A 14,307-nucleotide genomic window follows, 5' to 3' on the forward strand; every position below is an offset into this window, starting at 1 on the left:
TATCCAAATCTTCCAAAGGCCTAAAGTTCATCAATCCCTTAGCTAATGTACAAGTAATGTAGTTTAGCTTAAAGACTTTTTCCCATGACATATAAGTCAAATCTGTTCCACCCTACAGTGGATGAATAATTGGTGCTAAACCAGCACGGAGTCCTTTGCACTATTGTATCAATTGCCTGAAAGGTCTGAATGTAATGTAATTGACTGAATGGCCTAAAGTTGGTCGAATGTTGAGCCATTTACCCGCATCCTCCGTCCTCCATGTTGACCTCTGTACCACTCTTGGCCTTTCAGTGTCTCTCCCTCTTTTCTTCCTTTCTCATCCTTGCATTCTAACACAATACGGTCACGTCCGGCCGATGAATCGATGGCTCTGTTCGGACCATGAATGGACGACTGCGACAGAGAGTGAATAGAGCGAAGAGGGGAAAAAGAGCAGTTTATTTGCAGATCGTTGTTGCAGCGTTGAAATAAATGGATGTAATAGACTTGTGCAGATGGAAGACAGAGGGGGTCAGGGAGAGTTAGGCAGAAAGACTGCACTACACCCCTCAGGGGTTTCTGGGAGAAGGTCAGAGGTCGCCATGCTTCGGCGAGATTCATATCTGAAGCCCTGTTGGCCCTTAAACTCTAAATGCTGGTACCAGCCTTTATTGCTCCAGACGTCCGCTCACATAACCCCTTGCATTCCCTCTCTCTTCCATTTTTGTTTCATGTGTAAAGCCATCCTGCGCTCTTATATGTATGTACATATCTTTATTTAACCAAGTAAACTCCCACTGAGAACTGTGTGCGTGTATACGCATACAGTAAATGCTTTCTTTACATGTATGTGGCTCCTCTGTTACATCTCCCCATCTGTAGAAAGTTTACATCGCCAGTGCAACCAGAGCCCGTCAGACGAGGTCCCATGTCTACACCATGCCAGTCAGGCGTAACAGGGAAGTAAACTGGAAGCACTAGACGAAGGAAGGCAGGGGGTAATGGGGGGGACTCTTGGTTGTGGGGATAGCCTATATAACTAACACAGAGGGGGCCTTCTGAATTACAGCCTGAGTCTGTGTTAGGTTAAGTACCCATTTGCAGTCTTGGCCTGGAAAAGGACCATAAAATGTGAGGATGATAAACCCAAAAGCCCCAAAACCCTGTTGAGAAATCATATATTACTTAAATGATAAGTTTCAAGAAGACGAAGGAGGTATGTCTGGATCCATGCAGTAAATTTCACACACACTGGAAAAATTTATTAAATAAAGAGTAAATAACAGAGGGTTACAGCATAAGCACAAACAGTGAATGTAGCAAATGTATCAAATATATTTCCTTAAGTTTGTGTGGTATCTAAAACACTCAGTGACATTTGTGTTCAGTGTTTAAACACACTTAAGTGTTTAGCTAAACTCTAGGATGTTTTAAAGTACTTTTTAGTCATTCATTACATGATGTTTCAATATTAAGCCAATGTAACATGTCAAATACTGGCTTCTGAAACTGTAAATATCATTGTTTTTTGGAGATGGGCTTATCTTAGTCAGAAAGATGATAGTGGTTGTTTAGCTAATATTGTTGCACGGCAGCCTATTTCACTGTTTATCTTACAGTATGTGCTTGTTAAATATAACACTAATCAAATGGGAGTATGTCTAGGTACACTTTCACACTCAGGGAGAGTGCAGTTCATTTTATTTATTAATATTCAGCAAACAACAGCAGTAACGTGCGTCAGACTGATCTGACTCTAGACCCGACTTTCTTAAAGCCAATGAAATGTCTAGAATGAGCTCCTGACCACGTGTGGTATGTGAACCTCAGTCAATGTTATTTCATGTTCAATATCTTTATTTCCCACTATAACGGCATCCCTGCAATCTGTGTGTAGTGAAAAGATGCATTTCCCAAATAAGGCATTCTGAGTTTCTGGAACAGGAAAAAAAGAAGCTGAATTCCTTCAACACAGAGTTACAGTGAAACACACTCTGCGTACCACAGTATCCACACCACATTCCCTCTCTTGGAATGGCCAAAATTCCACTTGGTGTGAGAAGGGCAGCCTCAAGTTAAAGGCAATGGTGAACTCTAGAGCTCTTTGACCCAGACATGGACCTCGGGATATTGCCCATACGTATCAGTGTTGGTGGTGTTTGGCTGTAACTGAGCCAGACTGACAGCTGCTGTCTGTCTGCTCGGTCTCTGTCATCAGCTCCGGTCATGTACCGACACCATGCACATACCAAGCAAAAACCAGCTAGCTGTAGGCAGGGAATATATCTATATCTATATATAGATAGATCTGTCCTGGGTCACACTCAAGTCTATCATGAGTAAATCTTTATGTTCATGTAAAAATTTCCCACGTGGATGAAGTAAGGTAAAAGTATGTGTTTCATAACTTTATGTTGGCATGTTGTCTCTGGTGTATGTACAATATGTGTGCGTAGATTACAGTCTGTAGAAAAGATCATCCAACAATAAAGCCATACACTGCATAGTGGTATTAACATGGCCACATGGCCAATCTATATTTAAGCATGCCATGACTGTTTTCAGTGTTTCAGAGGTCAGCTGAATATGTTATGTACTGTACATGTGGTCAGAGGGCTTAACACTGCACTGAAACATATGAAACAGATGGGATCACGCCCTAGCAACACTCTGTGCATACTGTAGTAAGCTGAAAGTGAGTAACATATCATTGGAATGACATTTTTCTCAATTGGCAATAAAGCTCAAGGCAAACCTGGTGACAACATGCAGAGGTTGTTTCCACCAACTTGCATATTTTTTTATTTTTCTTTATTCTTTTTACTGTCAGGGAAGAGCATTAGTTGTGCAGCTTTTTCAAACAAGGAAATGAGCTTTATTAAGAATCTCTTCTATAAGAACGTCCTGGGCTGTCACAGACAGCATTAAGCAAGCATGTTTTTAAATGGCAAGAAAACCAGAGCTCCCACAGACAACCTGCACAGTAGATGAGAAGACCATGCACACTCTTTGGTGAAGGACCCTACCTGGATTTGAATCCAACACATTTTTGCTGTGAGGCAACTAACTCTATAAATACATGTAACCCACTCCTGGGTAAGTACACCTCACTCTAGGTTCGGGGAGGAGCTGGACATGAGTGCGAATAACCATAACACACAGAAATTTCAGTTAACTGTGACTTCAGTTTCAACAGGTAACAGTTTCACAAGAGTTTCACAGCAAAACAACAACTAGGGCCCTTAAAATAAAAATAGAAATAAAATGCATTGTCCTTAATCACTGAAATTGTCCCTTTGAAAGTATTTGTTAGGTTGCAACCTTATAGTTCAGTTTGTTCCTTAGAGTTTATAGAGGGTCAGTCAAGTCAAAGCGCAGATCGGCTGAGGGAATGATCTGTAATGATCCGTCAGTCAGCAAAAAGTCTAGTGAAGTTTCACACTTAGTGTTTTTATAGTCCAGAGTGCACTCTTTTTGTCTGTTCACTGTTGCCAGGCGGGGTGACTGGTGGAATCCTACCAGAAATCAGATAAACCATTGGCCGTCTGACTGGTTGTGAAGATCTGGATCCTGGAAATCACACTGGGAGGCTCGCCATCAATTGGAATCACTGGTCTTTTCTCGTGGAGCTCAAAGCTCACTAAAAAACCTGACCGAGACACGTGGAACACTATTAACTTAGCCGCCACCTTTAGCTGATTTCGGCAGCTCTGTCTAACATTCACTTCACTATTGAAATGTTAGCCGATAACTTCTGAACACTTTTTAACACTTTTATGAAGCCTTGCTTCAGTAACCGAGGCAGTTTCTGCTGCTAATCAAGACAGCGTAGGATTTTTCTTTTTCCTTGAATGGCTGGTAACAATACGCCATGTAAACGAACAACTTCCTGTGAAAACTTCAAAATAAAGCTCTTGGCACAGCAGGAAGTGTTGAAATAAAAAAATTTCACATTATCACTCTTGTGACAATAAAATAAAACAAATAAAAGAATGATTCTGAAACTAAACAAATATCTTATAAAGCTCATCTTATTTTAACCTGTTTCTCCAGCTGGGTTACATACACTTCACAAAGCAAAGAAAGTAATGAAGTACTAATACTGAGTGGAGTAACACAAGTGGCTTATGGGTCACAGCTGTAGGTTAACTAACAATTAACCCTCTGAGGGATGAATTATCCTGGATTATGACTCTACACCTAACCCTGTGCTATCAGAATGATAGTTTAGGGTTAACCCATGTCTTGGAAGTCAAGGGACAAAAAATGACCAAAAACCTACTGATAAACGTGATTGCAGCTCATTGCTGGCCTGTCTCTGGTTACAATATTATTGTTCATTTTGGAACATGCACAACAAAAAGAAAATGTAGAAATGTATACAATATTTTGCATCTCTATAAATTTGTCTTTGTAGCATGTTGCTAACTCTTGGAGCTCTGCCATCATCTGGGATGATCCCGAGCCTATATTTACCATACAGGTCTCCAGTGATCTGATGGATGTTGAGAGGTAAACTATTCACATGTACGTTATTGCAAACAGATGTTTAATTCAAGTTTGTGTGTCTTTTCTTGACGTTCTCTTTTATACAACATAGTGCTGCATTGTAGCTCTGTTCAGTTTCCGTGTCGTTCTTTGTGTTTGCAGGCTTGTTCAGACTGATTTCACCTGTGCATATAAAAAGATATAATGCAGGGCTTTGTAAGCCAGGCAGTTATTTGTATTATATCCTTTGACTCCTCCAAATAGAGATAGAATTTGACTGACATTCTTTTATTTAATTGTGTTAGATTTTACAGACGTCCCTGATTAAATGGCCATCGAGTGCTTTTCCACTTGCACAAACATCCCAGAAGCAAGTGCTGGTTCATATTACAGAACTTTTATTGTTGCCCACTTGTACAATCAATACTCTCTTGCACTCTTGCATTAAGAAGCATGTAAATCAGCATTGGTTGTGAGTTTGTGAGGTCAGGGCTTTGGAACTGGGGGAGTATCCATTTCCACACATAAACCTCTCAGTCTGGTCTAATCCCCATGTCGCCTCGTCCCTCAGCAACAGCCCTGTCCTCTGTTTAGGGTGCTGGGCAGAATCAGGCGGGTCAGGGGCCATGGGTCAGGGCTGCTCCTTAAACTGGACAATGGCCAAAACCTCACCTGGAGTAAATCAGTGGCTGGTTCAGGCGATTGGCCGTGACAGCCCCCATTAGCGAGGCCAAATAAACAGAGACGAGGCAAAGAATTGTGGGTAAATCTAAGAGGATATGTGTGCACACGTGTACACACATTTACCAGCTCTGTCTCTGGTGACTGTTTGAAGGGCCACAACTCACCGTTGCTCCAGTGTCACCCCCAATTCAACTTCCCGCAACCCCGCCTGTGATTAACTGTTGGAAGTGGAAAAGGTGAAAGGTCTGCTAAGAACAGCAATATTGGGGGTGGGGGGCTTGAGTCTGAGGTGTGCATGTATACGTTTGTGTGCTGGGGTTGGGCTGTTTCAGTGAAGGGAGAGCTTTGTTTTTGGACTCACATTTCACAGCGGAGACCTCTTGTTTGTTACTTCAAATCCACTCCGTGTGCTGATGTAAGAGACGAAGCCGGAGCTGGAAATAGTATAGCTGTCGTTTATTTTGAATGTTGGGACAGATGGATGGCTGAGTGGCTGACTGTGGATGCAAGTGGACTGGAAATCTTCATATTTTGTTATCCCTTTGACGTGAAGGAAAATAGTAAATACCTGGCAGTGTAATTTGGGTCAAACCTTCCATAAAACACAGTGATCTAGATCCATAATACCGCCTTAGATGTATATGATATATGATGTCTTATAAACTGGCTCCTCTTCAACCAGCTACACTGAAATAACTTAAAATGCCAAAAAGATTCCTTGCAGATAGATATAATGGTTAAAATAAACTTGGACAATTGAAGCTGAAATAGAAAGTGATGCATAAAGTTGTGTGATGACCTTTTAAGTTTCTTGTTGACTGTCTGCACTGCTTCCATTGTTAAAGTCAAAGTGGATAAAATGTGATTTATCGTCTTTTCATTTGAGGCTTTAAGGCAATAAAACTAACTAGAAAGTCTGAGGGTGTGTAGCGTTTTGATATCCACTGCATGTTTGGATATTTCATTTGATTTGCCTCTGTAATGGAGACCTGCAGGCCTGTGAGGGAGGGGTGGTGGGGTTTAGCATAACTCCGTTTTGAAAACTAAGACATAGTGATAACCACAGTGGTCTCACTGGCTCCAACCAAACCTCACGGTAGTTGGTCAGCACCGTCCACTGCAGGGCTGTAACTATGTTTTGTGCTCTCTGTGAGTTTCTATAGGCTTCACTTTACTGCAGTCTTGACTTATAACTGTATAAGAAGGGGGGGGGGGGGGGGGGGGGGGGAGTGTCAGGATAAAAAGCTGAGTGGGATAAAAGAGAGATTTAATGTGGGCTTAGTTGCTTTTAAATGATTTGTATAAATACATGTTTTGAATGCTGGAAGTCTTCATATTATTATTATATGGACAATCTGGTGGAACAAAGTATCAGATGTTAAAGATTGTGGGGTTGAGTGTTCGGTGGGCAAAACAGTAATCATGTGGAGAGACAAATATGAGGCACTTCAAAAATGCATTCACAAACAGTCTGTTAAGGATTCTTCTGTTAGTATATGTCATTTGGATGTTGTACATAGACTGGAAAATGTGTTAACTAAAGTCTCTATCAGACTAGAGTAAAATTATAACTGCATATTTCATATGATCAGGAAGGATTGCAGTGATGTGTAAAGTGGTTGCCTCTGCGCATTGGAAGGCGAGTGCACGGGTCGCTAGGTAGGAGCCAACCTGTCTCCAAATATTCGAAGTACAACTTGCAGTTAAAATACCGTTGTGCAGAAACTACATCACGATTTATGGCAACATTTCTGTTTCAGATACACAATGTTCTTGCTGGACTCTGACTGATTTTCACTGGTTTATCACAGTAAATTGCCGTATTATCACAAACAGTTTAAAACAGGAAACAGGAAAAGAATAGAAGATGAGATTAACAGACACTCTGATAAAGGACACTAACCAACTGAGGTTTGAAATACATAGGAGATAATGTGGGAAATGGAGACACCTTGGGAACTAGACACAGCTGAAACTAATTAAATGTAATGACATTCAATTAAACAACAAAATACAAGACATAGGAGAAAAATTACTACCAAAATAAAATATGACATTGAAACATAGAACACAGAGATGGTCATGTGATTAGGTAGATGATCAATAGGGGGTCCGTGACGCTCTTGGGGACACTTTCATAGGGCTTAAAATCTGGGACTCTCCACCAATTGCTCTTAGAACTGAAGAAGCTTCTCGGATGAGAAACCATTTTGTAACTTCTAAATGTGTAAATGTGAATCTTAATTCTAAATAAAAAATTAAGCACAAGAAAAAGAAACTTCCTGTAACTACAAGAGGCTGTGCTAATAACGGGTGGAGACCAAAAATGAGCTCAACGAAAGTGGATGATAGACTTCACCAGGAAGCAAAAGACACAGCTGAATGCTGAATTTGGAAAAGCACAACTGCTAATAATTTCTCCATATTTTCTTGGAAGTTAATACTATGCCTGCATTTTCTTTGCTGTTCCAAGTTCCTAAAAATGTAAGAATTTAAAATAATTGAATAATTAAAAGTAAAGGGAGGATATTTGTTATGCTGAATAGCCTCCTTCCTGATACACGGATGCAGCATTTTAATTTTGCACTTCCTTTTACAGGTATACCATCTTGGAAAAACCTGGGAACACTTTCCCACAATCCCATTCCCATAAACGCGACACAATTTATTGCTGTATTTGTTTGTCCCACTTTGTAGTCTTTTTGTTAGTCGATGGTGTATGTATATGTGTTTGTTTTCTATGCTTCACTTAACTAGGTATCCAAGTATCCTTGCCAAAGCAAGGATATGAATAACAAGTATTCATATCCTTGCATTGGCTGTTTATTTATGTATAACCATATGTTATTTACATGTGAATCCATATGTCAGCATTTATTTCTGCAAAAAGGTCTTTACTTGTTTTTCTATTTGGTTTCATGTCCGTGTGTGTCCGTAACTTTGAATGTCAATACCACAGTTTTATTTTTCTCTTGTGGCCAGGGATCCAGAGAGTTCTGAGCACATGGGGGGATAAGGGGGTGGTTGCTTGTGGTTGGGTGGATGGATTTTAGTGGTGGGGAATCCAGTGGGGCTGTTTGGTGGATGATGGTCAGAGGTTTCAGCAGCCCACCTCCCCTTCTTTTTCCCAGCCCTCAGACACCCTGTCATTAGGGTGACAGTCAGGTCCTGTTTAGCCCCAATTGGCCATGCTAATAACAGTTTTAATAACCCGGACCCATGTAATATTTCACTGCTGTTTGGACCGCCCTGTCATGCTAAGAGCCCAGCAATGGAAAAACCACTTCACCACTGCAAGGATGGAATGACTGGGTGAACTCTGTCCGGGGATGTTTATGTGTGTGTGTGTGTGTGTGTGTGTGTGTGTGTGTGTGTGTGTGTGTGTGTGTGTGTGTGTGTGTGTGTGTGTGTGTGTGTGTGTGTGTGTGTGTGTGATGGATCCATGTTTTGAAATATGACCGACTGACCAAAGTATAAGTTCTTGGATTTACAGCTTGGATTTTTTTCTCCTTCTGTGTCCTTTTTAAATGTTTATTTGCATGTGACATTGCATAAACGACCATCTGGTTGAACTAAGCGTGTTCACCTGTTTGGCTATGTTTGTTTGATATGTTACCTCAGTGACTAAATCTTTTACTATCTAATATGTTGTAAAAGGCTCAGCTTGTTTCAGCTGCAAGGCAGGGAGAAGTCAGAGGAGCTGCTGAGGCGCTGAAAACCATGAACATGTACATTACTGCACCTACATTCATGAACACATGAGTAGTAGTATGTATGTAGTATGGTTATATCAGAGATAAGTCGGACTTAAGCACTGAGTGTGTTTTCAGATTCAGATTATTCACATTCAGTCAGTAAAATGAGTATTTAATACAATGAGCTAGAATCGATGCTTCATGGAGCTACAATGTACAACACAGCCCAGTCAAGCAAAACTCCCTGAAACAGCAATCATATTAAATAAAATAATGCTGCATGTCATGATTTTTCCAACCATTGACAACCATTGGAGTGAAATGACAAAGAAGCAGTGTGCACTCGGTCTAAAAGATGTAGATAACTTATTCTTTATCTGGATACCTCAGTCAATAGATTTCCTTCTTTCTTTCTTTTTTAAACCATAATCACACTCTTTTCTTACCCATAACTTAAAGGTTTGAAGAGTCCAAATGTTCAGCTGATCAGCATTTAAAAACATGGTCTTAGCCTCTGAACAGTTTTGCTGCTCATAACATCTCCATGTGGTCCAAGACAGGTAGCTTAGAGCATCAGTCATACAGGCCTAGACACTGCGCGGTGATCCCCTGACCACTTTCGGTCACTAGGGACAAACCCCCAAAGTGTTAGTGAGTGTTTGCTGAAGGATGTTGCATCAAAAGAAGATTGCCAAAGACGCCCGTAGTTTGCATTGAAGATGCTGACTGAAGTTTTTTATGTAACACTGTAAACCGGTTTTATGAAACCGCCAGCAACATTCAGCAGTCCTTCACTAAAAAGGCAAAGAACACACATTTTTTCTGCCAACCTGTGGTTACCAGATGGTTGCTGACAGGTTTCTAGGCCTGTGTGAGTAAGATTGCTGTCTGCTAGGCCTTCCTTCCGCTAACCAAAGTTACTGAACTGGAGCTCTTCATCATGTTGCTGGTAGTCAGTTTTAATGGAATTAACTGACAGATGATATGTTTTTGTGGTACAGCCTATAAGGAGTTCGTGTTTCATGTTTAATGAGTAAAATTCAAGTAATTTTTAAGTCTGCTACTTTTTTTTAATGAAGGCACTTTTCAACATGATGCTTCCAACCTCTTTGCTTTCCAACAAGCTTCACTAAAATATAACTTCCCACATCATCCATCCCCACATCACTCTCAACCAAACAAGTGTTCTTGCAGCCTCTGGTCCAGATCCCATGCACTTTTTCCAGGAGACAGAACTTATAAGAAGTGGCTCCTTTCCAACTGCTCCTTTAGCTTGTTTGGCAACATGGTAGCTACCATTAGTCCTCAAGAAAAACAAAACAAAGAGAGATGACCAATTTTCAGTTGAAGCTATAACGCAGGTAGCTTTCACAGTAATCTCTCCTTGAAAGTTTTTATATGATCCACCCGACACACCATTTTGACCTGCTGGCAAATTTTATCCTCTGCGACGAAGAAGGCCATGCATGGGCTGAAATGCATTGGTCAAATAATAAAATTCTGCTTCAAGTGTTTCTGGAGTTTCACCCTCTTTAAATTTTATCCTCCTCACAGTCAATCAGTGTGTGAATCAGGGCATATGAGGTGTGCAAATGGAGCACATTTATATGTACATTTGCAGCAATAATCAGTTGATAAAGTGAGAGCAATGTCCTGAAGCTAACCTAGACTACAAATCCATGCAAGGCTACTAACTAACCAGAGTGTTTCATCAACCATAGGCTGTGACAGTGACAATAATGGATACTTAATTGCCAGTATGCATCTTTCATCAATATGTAGGTCATACATAAGTGATATGGATCTGTCCGTTAAAAACTATTTAAAGATAATGCAGAATAGTTTTAATGAGTTCAGAGTTTCCAATCAGCCTCATTTCATATAAACGGAAAATGCTGAGATGGATCTTGACTACAGACAGAAAAAAAGACACACACAGACACACACATGCTCTAGTTGCTTCAGTTCCTTCCAACCTTGGTTTTGAGACAGTCTGTGTGAGCCGGCTGAAACCTAATTCTTTGGCAAGCCTTCTCACTCAGCCAACGCTGTGAAAGATAAAGACTCAGGGGGAAACTGGGCCTGGGAATACAGCTAGTGTCGGCTTTTATTGGGCAGCCCACATCACAGAGGGGACCTTGAGCAGGTCTTAGCCCACCGGGGAGAGCTGGAGACGGAGGCCCATGGAGAGAGTCGGCGCGGACGGCGGCTTGGGAGCATCAGAGATGAACCAGGGAACTCTTTCATTCCCTGCCAGCCAGGAGATTCCTTCCAACTGGACCCACAGACAAGACACAGCTTCAAAAGGGAAAAAAGAAAGAGACAAGAGACAGACAAACTCGTTTACTCAGAGAAATCTTACACCAAATTATGCAGCAGCAATAGGTCTTAAAGGATTTTGCTAAGAGTTCTGCGAGTTTTAGCCGAGGCATTCAAGTTAATCACACCATTTGCCATTCTGAGCAAAAATGACTCAGTTTGTGACACAGGCTTTCTTTCAACCAACATAAACATCGATCACTATGGCCATCTTCCCCTGCTAGTCTACCACTACTACATCCAGTTTGTTAGCCATCACCAGTTCACCTGTCTGTGCCCACAACAGAGCACAATCAGTCACTGGCCTCCCCAGAGCCCAGACCTCAACATTACTGAAACAGTGTGGGATCATTTTGACAAAAAGCAGAGGGGGAAAAAAGGCAGTCGACATCCAAAGAAGAGCTTCAGAGTGTCCTTCAGGAAGCCTGGAGAACTATTCCTTAAGACTATTTAAAGAAATACAAGAAAACCTTCCTAAGTGAGTTCAGGCTATGTTGAAGAATAAAGGTGGTTCACTTTCAAGCTCTTTAGAATTGCGCAAACTCTGTTTTTTCCTTATATACTGTAGCTCAGTGAACATGTGTCCGTCAATGGCTATTTCCCATTTTCTAGCAAACAATAAAGAAATGATGGGTGGCTCGGGACTGTTGCAAAGTAGCGTAGGATAACAAAGTATTTAAAAGCTTGTTTGTTTGTTTGTTTGGTGGGGATGAACCATTGATTGAGTCTTCTGTAACAGAAACCAACACTGCGTTAAAAGCAGGCTGGAAGCCTCTTTAAGATTTTGTTTGGGAAACTTCACAACAACCAGAACAGAAAGAATTAGCCCCAGTGTTTGATTTATGGCTGAGGTGAGTGACTGTATTTTTTCTGTGCACACACACCTGTCTCAAACAGAAAAGGGGGTATGAGCCTGAAGCTGAGCCCATCAGATTAACTGTAGCATTGCACTTGGACATTAATCAATGCCTGACACACATACACACACCTTCACAGACGCACAGGAATGCACATGAATGGGTCTGTAGATACTTGTGTGGGATAATTTTATTCGGCCTCTCTGTTAAATACATGCCACTTTTCTCACACTTTAAAGCTGTAGGAACATCCTGTTCAGTTTAAATTATGCAACTCGACATCAGTGGCCAAGTATTCACCAAGCATTCACCATCAACGTATCCGTAACTGGGGTCCTCCAGCTCTATTACTGACTGGCAGATGTGTTTTTAGATCCACTCTCTGGTACGTGCAGTGTTTTTCACTCTCCATGTGCTGTAGATTAGTTTCTTTGTTCTCTGTGATGCTGCCATAACACTTGCTCATTAATCACAGTCTTACAGTAGTCTACTCTTCCTCCGTCACCCCTCCTTCTATAGCTGCCAACTATTCCCAGGGTGTGAACTCTCAGCGCTGCTAAACCGCAGTGTTATCCAACCAGCAGACAGGAGGGGAAAGTGGGTCAAGAGACACCATGCTGGAACCACCTGAAAGCACCAGGAATGCAAGACCACCACCCATTTATCTGACTATATGGCTGAATGTCAGGACATACTGTATGTCCACCAGAGTCATCATTATTTTAATGGAGAAGAAAAACCAACAGAGAATGTATTTATGGGCTCTCCTTATGTGAAACTTAAGTTCCCTCAAAGGATTAGCATTCATTTGACAAAGTATTTAAAAGAAAAAAGCTAATAACGTGGGGTTTCAAAGATGATGACTTGCTTTAAACGTTTATAAAAGAAAACACTGGCTGAACAGCTATGACTTCAATGTGGATGCTTAGAATAATAGAATAGTAAGTTAGACCAAACTGAAAATAGTAAATGGCTAACCTTTCTTGTAAGCTCAGACATTAGCCTAGCAATAGCACTGCAGCTAGCTACTGTTGGGCAGATGTTTTCAGCTGTGTAAGCTAGCCTCACTTCACATACAGGCAATGACTCACAGGGAAGTCAGATTTACTGAGATATTTAAAGCATAGACACTAAGACCATAAATGTATACATTCTACTCTTTAGCCTAAATCCCAGCTTCACTGTTACCTACAAGCGAATCTGATAAAATCTGATAACGAAAATACAAAGTAAACTTCCCTGTAAGGATCACTGTATGCAAATGTTCTTGCACTTTATATTCACACTGATTAACTTGTTTCAATTACTACTTTCAGGAACTCTTTTTTTTGGGGGGGGTGAATATTAATGGGTTAACCAAGTATTGGACATGCAAACCCATTAATATTCACCTGTGACAATACAGGAAGCTCCACATCCCCACAGCTCTGCAAATACCACAAGTTCATCTCAGGGGACTGCACTAGAACTCAATGGGCTTTTCTCGTCTTCTTCTTCTTCTTTCAGCTGCTCACTTTAGGGGCCATCACAGCAGGTCATCTGCCTCCATCTCACCCTATCTATAGTATCCTCTGTCACACCAACCTTATGCATCTCCTCCTTCACTACAGCCACAAATCTTCTCCGTGGTCTTCCTCTTTTCCTTCTGCTTTGCAGCTATATTTTCAACATCCTTTGCACAACAACTTGCCACCTTCCACTTAAACCTTTTTCTTATTACCAGTCATAATCCCTTCATTTAAAGTCCCTACACTGACTTTCCTTCTCTCTCACCAACTCCAAACATGTCTTCCACCACTTCACTTCTTTTATCTTTAGCCAGCAGTAGCACAGTTTTCCACTACCCTGTTGGCCAACAGCATCAGAGGTGGGCCATCTGATTAGCATTCTTAAAGACTGTCTGTGAGGTTCTCTCCCTTCAAAGAGTATTTTACTATTTTGACTTAAGAAACTCTTGGCTTGCTTTTGCAGCATGCTTTGTGTCATTATCCACTCACATTGTGATGTGCTTACTGATCAATTCACAACATTTAGCTAGGTTTGAGCAGAGAGAGAATCCCAGAATTCCGTTTAGGTTTAATCTGTCTAAAGAATTGTACAGGCTTTTTGGGATGTTTCCTGGCAAAGTATAATTTGGCCTTCCGGTTCAGGGGTAAAATACTTTTGAACCTCTGGAAATGGAGTACTATGTCTAAAAAGGTCTTTAGTTCCAGCTAATAAACAGTTAACACAATATTAACACTGAAAGTCTGTACTTAGATGACATTTTGACTGTTAAATTT

The 14,307-nt window shown here is 41.0% G+C and overlaps 1 long non-coding RNA gene across 1 annotated transcript; it reads right to left on the reverse strand.

Moving 5' to 3' along the window:
• Positions 1–10,676: 10,676 nt before the first annotated feature.
• Positions 10,677–13,811, reverse strand: LOC145419780 (uncharacterized). Its single transcript, XR_013901119.1, has 2 exons — positions 13,417–13,811; positions 10,677–11,147 (listed from the first exon to the last, which is right to left on the reverse strand). It is a non-coding gene; the product is annotated as an uncharacterized LOC145419780 (long non-coding RNA).
• Between the last annotated feature and the right edge of the window lie 496 nt (positions 13,812–14,307).

Source organism: Astatotilapia calliptera, chromosome 13 (genome assembly GCF_964374335.1).
Source record: "Astatotilapia calliptera chromosome 13, fAstCal68.1, whole genome shotgun sequence".
Lineage (NCBI taxonomy): Eukaryota > Metazoa > Chordata > Actinopteri > Cichliformes > Cichlidae > Astatotilapia > Astatotilapia calliptera.